This window comes from Loxodonta africana, chromosome 12, assembly GCF_030014295.1.
Source record: "Loxodonta africana isolate mLoxAfr1 chromosome 12, mLoxAfr1.hap2, whole genome shotgun sequence".
NCBI lineage: Eukaryota > Metazoa > Chordata > Mammalia > Proboscidea > Elephantidae > Loxodonta > Loxodonta africana.
In genome coordinates, this window is record NC_087353.1 from 40,002,493 (window position 1) to 40,010,454 (window position 7,962).

A 7,962-nucleotide genomic window follows, 5' to 3' on the forward strand; every position below is an offset into this window, starting at 1 on the left:
TAAAGTATCGCACAAATTTAAGACATTATTAATGGTAAAATTACTCATTAATAGCAACTGCTCAGTGCACAATGTGTTTTTCCACCCGTGAACTTTTTTTTTTATTAACTTTTATTGAGCTTCAAGTGAACGTTTACAAATCAAGTCAGACTGTCACATATAAGTTTATATACATCTTACTCTGTACTCCCACTTGCTTTCCCCCTAATGAGTCAGCCCTTCCAGTCTCTCCTTTCGTGACAATTTTGCCAGCTTCCAACTCTCTCTATCCTCCTACCACCCCTCCAGACAGGAGATGCCAACACACTCTCAAGTGTCCACCTGATATAATTAGTTCACTCTTCATCAGCATCTCTCTCCTAACCACTGTCCGGTCCCTTTCATGTCTGATGAGTTGTCTTTGGGGATGGTTCCTGTCCTGTGCCAACAGAAGGTTTGGGGACCATGACCGCCGGGATTCCTCTAGTCTCAGTCAGACCATTAAGTATGGTCTTTTTATGAGAATTTGGAGTCTGCATCCCACTGATCTCCTGCTCCCTCAGGGGTTCTCCGTTGTGCTCCCTGTCAGGGCAGTCATCGATTGTGGCCAGGCACCAACTAGTTCTTCTGGTCTCAGGATGATGTAGGTCTCTGGTTCATGTGGCCCTTTCTGTCTCTTGGGCTCTTAGTTGTCGTGTGACCTTGGTGTTCTTCATTCTCCTTTGATCCAGGTGGGTTGAGACCAATTGATGCCTCTTAGATGGCCGCTTGTTAGCATTTAAGACCCCAGACGCCACATTTCAAAGTGGGATGCAGAATGTTTTCATAATAGAATTATTTTGCCAATTGACTTAGAAGTCCCCTTAAACCATGGTCCCCAAACCCCCGCCCTTGCTCCACTGACCTTTGAAGCATTCATTTTATCCCGGAAACTTCTTTGCTTTTGGTCCAGTCCAATTGAGCTGACCTTCCATGTATTGAGTGTTGTCCTTCCCTTCACCTAAAGCAGTTCTTATCTACTAATTAATCAGTAAAAAACCCTCTCCCTCCCTCCCTCCCTCCCTCCCCCCTTCGTAACCACAAAAGTATGTGTTCTTCTTAGTTTATACTATTTCTCAAGATCTTATAATAGTGGTCTTATACAATATTTGTCCTTTTGCCTCTGACTAATTTCGCTCAGCACAATGCCTTCCAGGTTCCTCCATGTTATGAAATGTTTCACAGATTTGTCACTGTTCTTTATCGATGTGTAGTATTCCATTGTGTGAATATACCACAATTTATTTACCCATTCATCCGTTGATGGACACCTTGGTTGCTTCCAGGTTTTTGCTATTGTAAACAGAGCTGCAATAAACATGTCCACCGTGAACTTTTAAGGTTAAAGAAATACTCTCTAATAGTGATATTTCCAGTTTCAGTGCTGGTGTTTAAGGAAGCTATTTTAAGAGAGAGGGTTCATTCTGAGGCCCTTCAAATCAGCCAAGAGAGGGGCATCTACTCTACCTATAAGTAAGTTCAACCATGCCTGGATGTTTCAATTTTCCATTGAGACTTCTTTTGGAGGAAAGCAGTGGTTGTATTCTATATCTACCTCGCACACAATGCTTTTTAGTTGTGCCTAAACGATGCCTCCTAGGATCAAGAGTCAAGGGTAAGGAGCTCCACCAGAAGTTCCCTGAGGATTCTTTCCTCAATTGGAGCCTGTGTTCCAGCTTTACCTATGCACAGAAGATTCCTGAGGGATGCTGCTTGCTTGTCTCCTGAGCTCAGTTCTGGTAAAAGTGAAAGACAGACCCTGAGGCATTATACCAATCACAAAAGGACAAATACTGTAGGAGACCACTATTATAAAAACTCATGAAAAGTTTTACACACAGAAGGAAATAATCTTTGATGGTTACCAGGGACGGGATGGGTGGGAAGGGAAAAACACCAACTACACAATAGATAAGTGGTAACTTTTGTGAAGGTTAAGACAATACACAATACTGGGGAAGTCAGCACAACTTGACCAAGACAAGGTCATGGAAGCTTAATAGACACAACCAAACTCCCTGAGGGACAGAATTACTGGGCTGAGGGATGGGGAGGGGGATATCTAGCTCAACTGGCATAACAGTTGTAAAGAAAATGTTCTATGTCCTACTTTGGTGAGCAGTGTCTGGGATCTTAAAGCTTGTGAGCAACCATCTAAGATACTCCACTGGTCCCACCCCATCTGGCACAAAGGAGAATGGAGAAAACCAAAGACATAAAGGAAAGATTTGTCCAAAGGACTAGTGGATCACAACTACCACAGCCTCCACCAGACTAGGCCCAGCACAACTAGATGCTACCCAGCTACTACTACTGACTGTTCTGACAAGGATCACAATAGAGAGTCCCGGACAGAGCTGGAGATAAATGTAGAACAAAATTTTAATTCACAAAAAAAGACCAGACCCACTGGTCTGACAGAGGCTGGAGAAACCCTGAGAGTATGGCCCCTGGACACACTTTTAACTCAGTACTGAAGTCACTCCCGAGGTTCACCTTTCAGCTGAAGATTAGACAGGCCCATAAAACAAACAATAATACATGTAGCCGAACCACGTACACAAGACTAAATGGGCACACCAACCCAGGGGCAAGAACGAGAAGGCAGGAGGGGACAGGAAAGCTGGACAAATAGAAATGGGGAACCCAAGGTCGAGAAGGGGAGAGTGTTGACGCATTGCAGGGTTGGCAACAAATGTCACAAGGCAATATGTGTATTAGTTGTTTTATGAGAAACTAATTTGCATACACACACACAAAAGAAAGGCAGACCCTGAAGAAGCTGACCTTTTCTCTTCTCTGCAAGCCCAGGAGCGAGAGCCCCAGAGAGGGGTCCTAATCAAGTGTGTCTCATCTCTCGGGCTGGCCTTCGGCAGGATTCCAGGAAAATAAGCCTGCACACACTTCGGGGGCAAACAACCTCTCATGTGCCTAACTAAGGGCAACTCTTGTGGTACTTGCTTCAAACAGTGGGTAAAAGAGCAACTACAGGGTAGCCGGGCTCAGGCTAGGAAAAACATCAAAGTGGCTGGCTCAGCTTTTCCCAATAGCTTGTTCCAAATGTATACGAAAGTACAAAACATTGTGTAAGGAACCCATCACTCAGTGTCAGCAATTTTTTAACTCATGGTCAACCTTGATTCATCTTTACCCCTACCTATTCCTGCCCTGCCCCGTATTATTCTGAAGCCAATTCCAGATATCTTATTTCATCCAGAAATAATATTTCAGTATGTATTTTCAAAAGATAAGAACTCTTTTACAACATAACCACATATCATTAACACAAAAAAATAATTTCTTGATATAATCAAATAGCCAGTGTTCAAATTTCTCTAATTGTATTATATATGTAGTTACAGTTATATAATTATATCAATAGTTCCATGCTGTTGTTGTTAGGTGCCATCAAGTTGGTTCTGACTCATAGTGACCCCATGTACCACAGAACAAAACACTGGCCAGTTCTGTGCCATCTTTACAATCGTTATTATGCTTGAGTCCATTGAGCCTGGCAACCTGCTTCCATGATGATTACAGCCAAGAAAACCCTATGAAGCACAGTGCTACTCTGCCTAGATTGGCCTTCATTTCTTGCCTGCCTAATAAAACACAGCCTTCTAAAAAAAATCTACTCAAATATCACTTCTTCCAGGAAGCCTTTCCTGGCAGAATTAAAAAGGTAGTCATTACTACGGCACTAACATTGTGTTCTAAATATTTGCATACATTTCTTTCTCTCCTCCAGACTGTGAGTTCCTTGAAGACATTAACTACATTCTCTTGGTCTTTGTAACCCCAGTACCCAGCATGGTGCCTAGCCCATAGTATTTACTTAAAGTCAGCATATTATTTCTAAAGAGGGTTTCTCAAGGCCTCTTCCATTGTTCTCAGTGTTGATCTAACCTTTTCTAAAGTTCAATGTCTTTTTCAAAGATAGTGTCTTCCCCTCCCCAACCTGGTCTGGGAGTTGAGTTGGTGTTTAAAATCTGAAAGCTTTTAGAAACCACTGGAGGCAGGATTAATTGGTTTAGAGCTTTTATTTAAGATACCAGCATAGATGTAAAGCAGAAAGACTGAGGGAAGAGAAAGCCACTTTGTCAATCAGCAGGCTGCTCTAGGATTGATGCAGTAAGCGCTGTAGAGAATGTAAAAGAAAAGGACATTATCCTTGCCCTCTAATTAGATACAATCCACAAAACTTCTGGTTCTCTGATGAAGACCTTGGAACAGGCTTCCAAGCAAGTTTCCAAACCCTAATACATAATAGTTTGAACAATAGTTTTCAAGCATTTCTTTAACCTCAGAATCCCTTCTTCAGGTTTATGTAAGCTGAAAGATCACATGTTAGACAGATAAAAGCTCTGGCAAAAAGGCGGCAGACAGGCCTCCGGGGGCCCTGCTCCACTGGGCTCCCTTCTAGGTCTCCCCCACATGGCCCCTGAGACACAGAACCCAGGGCACTAGATCATTCATTCATCATTCATTCATTCAGTCTGTCAGCATTCAACGACTATCTATGGAGTGCCTACTATGTGTCCAGTGCTGGGGGTACTGTGCTGAACAAGACAGATGGACTTTCATTTTCTTGGAGTTTACGTTCTAGGGGGGAGGAGGGAAAGAAGCAATAATCATGCAAACTGGTGGTACTCAAACTTTAGTTTTCATCAGAATCCCCTGAAGGGTTTGTTAAAATACAGATTGCTGGGACCCACCCCCAAACTTTCTGATTCAGTAGATCTAAGATGGAGCCCATAGGAGCCTAGTGGCATGGTGGTTAAGTGCTTGGCTACTAACAGAAAGGTAGGCAGTTTGAACCCACCAGGTGCTCCTCAGGAGAAAGATGTGACAGTCTGCTTCCACAAAGATTACAGTCTTAGAAATGCTGTGGGGCAGTCCTAGTCTGTCCTATAGGGTCTCTATGAGTTGGAATGACACCATGGCAATGGGCATGGGTAAGATGGAGCCCAAGAGTATGCAGTTCTAACAAGTTTCCAGGTCTTGCTAATGCTGCTGGTCAGGGATCACTTGTGCAGAATGACTGCGGTTGTTGTTGTTAGGTGCCGTCGATTCGGTCCCCACTCATAGTAACCCTATGTACCACAGAACGAAATACTGCCTGGTCCTGTGCCATCCTTAACAATCATGCTTGAGCCCATTGTTGCAGCCACTGTGTCAATCCACCTTGTTGAGGGTCTTCCTCTTTTCCGCTGACCCTGTACTTTACCAACCATGATGTCCTTCTCCAGTGACCGATCCCTCCTGACAACATGTCCAAAGTACATACGATGCAGTTCTGCCATCCTTGCTTCTAAGGAGCATTCTAGTTGTACTTCTTCCAAGACAGATTTGTTGGTTCTTTTAGCAGTCCGTGGTATCTTCAATATACTTCGCCAACATGGCAATTCAAAGGCGTCAATTCTTCTTTGGTCTTCCTTATTCATTGTCCAGCTTTCACGTGCATATGATGCGATTGAAAATACCATGGCTTGGTCAGGCACGCCTTAGTCTTCAAGGTGACATCTTTGCTTTTCAACACTTTAAAGAGGTCCTTTGCAGCAGATTTGCCCAATGCAATGAGTCTTTTGATTTCTTAACTGCTGCTTCCATGGGTGTTGATTGTGGATCCAAGTAAAATGAAATCCTTGACAACTTCAATCTTTTCTCCGTTTATCATGATGTGGCTTATTGGTCCAGTTGTGATGATTTTTATTTTCTTTGTGTTGAGGCGTAATTCATACTGCTGTGGTCTTTGATCTTCATCAGGAAATGCTTCAAGTCCTCTTCGCTTTCAGCAAGCAAGGTTGTGTCATCTGCATAAAGCAGGTTGTTAATGAGTCTTCTTTCAATCCTGATGTCCAGCTTCTTGGGTTATTTGCTCAGCGGACAGATTGAATAGGCATGGTGAAAGGATACAACGCTGACGCACACCTTTCCTGACTTTAAGCCACTCAGTATCCCCTTGTTTCGTCCAAACAACTGCCTCTTGATCTATGTACAGGTTCCTCATGAGCACAATTAAGTGTTCTGGCATTCCCAGTCTTCACAACGTTATCCATAATTTGTTATGATCCACACAGTCAAATGCCTTTGCATAGTCAATAAAACACAGGTAAATATCCTTTTGGTATTCTCTGCTTTCAGCCAGGATCCATCTGACATCAGCAATGATATCCCTGGTACCACGTCAGCTACCTAGCCAACCGACTCAAAGAGATCCATATTTATGCCTATTCCCAAGAAAGGTGATCCAACCAAATATGGAAATTATCAAACAATATCATTAATATTACACACAAGCAAAATTTTGCTGAAGATCATTCAAAAGAGGCTGCAGCAATATATCAACAGGGAACTGCCAGAAATTCAGGCCGGATTTAGAAGAGGATGCAGAGAACGACTAGCAAGCAAGTAAACAAAATACCTCCAGATAATGATGAGTCATGTGCTTTTAAAAAATACAACGGGATAATGGAGTACAAAGTTATTTGGGTGGGTGACTACTTAAGGTTGGGCGACCAGGGAAAGCCTCATTAAGAAGGTGACATTTGATTTGAGCCCTGAATGATGAAAAGGAGCCAGCCATCTAAAAATTTGGGGGAAAGACATTCCAAGAAAAGGAAATAGCAAGTGCAAAGGCCCTGAGCAGGGAGCAAGCATAGCATGTGTTATGGATTGAATCATGTTCCCCACAAACATGTGTTAACTTGGCTGGGTGATAATTCCCAGTGTAGTGTGGTAGCCCACCATTTTGTCATCTGATGTGATTTTCCTATGTGTGGTAAATCCTACCTCTATGATGTTAATGAGGCAGGATCAGAGGCGGTTATGTTAATGAGGCAGGACTCAATCTACAGGATTAGGTTGTATTTTGAGTCAATCTTTTTTGAGATATTAAGAAAAGAAGCCAGCAGAGAGAGAGAAGAGGGACCTCATGCCACGAAGAAAGAAGATCTGGGAGTAAATCGTGTCCTTTGGACCTTGGGGTCCCTGTGCCGAGATGCTCCTAGACTAGGGAAAGATTGATGACAAGGACCTTCCCCCAGAATGGATAGAGAGAGAAAGGCTTCCCTGGGAGCTGGCACCCTGAATTCGAACTTCTAGCCTTCTAGACTGTGAAAGAATAAATTTCTGTTTGTTAAAACCATCTACTTGTGTTACTTGTATAGCAGCACTGCATAACTAAGATAGCATGTTTGAGGAACAAAAGAGGACAATAAAAATCCCAGTTAAGTGTAAAGTAGTTTGACAATCTTGACACAAGATTATCAGAAATAGACAGGAATCCGACTAAGTAAAAATTCTAGTTTTTAAAATGCAACATAAAGCCATTAGAGGGCTTTAAGCGGAGGGCTCATTTGACCTTATTTTACATTTTAAATTGTATATTCTTTGCCATAAAATATCTCTTTGGTTATTGTACGAAGAATGTTCCACTGTGGGCTGGGAGTAACAGTAGAAACTGAGAGAGCAGTTAGGAAGCTCCTGCAGTAAGATGAATAGCAATGGAAATGGTGAAAACGGGTAAAGTATAGGAGCCCTGGAGCCCTGGTGGCTCAGTGGCTAGAGTTAGACTGCTTGTAAACCTTTTCCTAAAGCACAATAAAAAAGAAAATCCTATGGAGCAAAAAAAAAAAAAAGCAAAAGGTTGGCAGTTCGAATCTACCAGCTGCTCCTTGGAAACCCTATGGGGCAGTTCTACTCTGCACTATAGGCTCACTATGAGTTGGAATTGACTCAGCTACAGTGGGTTTGGGTTTTGGAGCCCTGGTGGCACAGTGGTTAAAAGTTAGGCTTCTAAAGCGACCATCTAAGATGCATCAATTTTGTCTCAACCCACCTGGAGCAAAGGAGAATGAAGATCACCAAAGGCACAAGGTAAAGATGAACCCAAGAGACAGAAAGGGCCACATAAATCAGAGACCACATCAGCCTGAGACCAGA